This window comes from Bidens hawaiensis, unplaced genomic scaffold (genome assembly GCF_021521415.1).
Source record: "Bidens hawaiensis isolate Kalapana, Puna unplaced genomic scaffold, B.hawaiensis_p1.1 tig00009238_1, whole genome shotgun sequence".
Classification (NCBI taxonomy): Eukaryota; Viridiplantae; Streptophyta; class Magnoliopsida; order Asterales; family Asteraceae; genus Bidens; species Bidens hawaiensis.
Genome location: NW_027491682.1, coordinates 492,950 through 493,993, shown reverse-complemented (window position 1 = coordinate 493,993; position 1,044 = coordinate 492,950). Strand labels below are relative to the sequence as shown.

The 1,044-nt window shown below is 44.6% G+C and overlaps 1 non-coding gene across 1 annotated transcript; it reads right to left on the bottom strand.

The window, feature by feature from the left end:
- Window positions 1-503: 503 nt before the first annotated feature.
- On the bottom strand, window positions 504-610 carry LOC143531789 (small nucleolar RNA R71). The gene has a single exon (XR_013135084.1). It is a non-coding gene; the product is annotated as a small nucleolar RNA R71 (small nucleolar RNA).
- Between the last annotated feature and the right edge of the window lie 434 nt (window positions 611-1,044).

Genomic DNA, 1,044 nt, shown 5'->3' with positions numbered 1-1,044 from the left:
TCTTTCTAAGCCCGAGTGACATCTTTGAGAAGGTTAGAGGAGGAGAGAACGCGAGGTTGTCGAGGTCATTGAAAATGAAGAAGTGGAGGATACCGACACCCCTGAGGTAGAAGAAAACGAGATGGCGGACCCGAACAATCAAGGTCACATGGAAGACTTTGCCACACCATCACTTGAAGCTTATGGCAGTAGTGTCACGCAGCCCGATATTGAAGTGAGTTTCCAGATCAAGTCGAGCATCATTCATATGGTTGAAATTATGTTTCTTTTCATGGTCTCTAGAACGAGGACCCTCATGATCACGTTTCACATTTCCTTCGATTATGTGTGACATTAAAAATTAATAAGTATTCTGATGATGCCGTGAAACTTAGACTTTTTCCATTCTCACTTCGCGGGTCTGCTCTAGAGTGTTTACAGTCACTCTCTTCCGGCTCCATCACCAATTGGAATCAATTAGTTGAGCAGTTTCTTCTTCAACATTTCCCACCTGATAAACTGCCAAATTCCAAGCAAACATCACTGGTTTTTGTGTCGATGATGACGAGTCACTTCTTGCTGCATGGGAGAGGTTCAAGGGCTTGTTGAGAAAATGCCCTTATCACGGTTTGAATCGCAGGCTTCGGTGTCGTACATTCTTTGACGCTTTATCCGAGGCACAAAAGCAGGTCGTCGATCAGGTTGCGGGAGGAGATTTTCGTAGGTGTACCCCAAATGAGGCGCTTTATATCTTCGAGAAAGCTGATAAGAAGATTTTTACGTAAATCCGCCTCGTAGTATTCCTTCCTCTAAGGGTGTTAATCACGTTGATTCAAACACCCTTGTCTCCGCCCAGGTTGAAGCTCTTACTAAAATATTTGACCAAATGCAATCCGATCTTTTCAAATCTAGTTCTCATTGGTTATGAAGTTGACTTCTTTGCCTTCTTGAAGGTGGTTGGGCATTAACCAACACAACAGTGAAACCCGATCCATCTTTCGCTCTCTCCGCTTCCTCAGGGCCCTCACTTCCTCACTCAACTCACTCAGACACTCGCCTCACGTC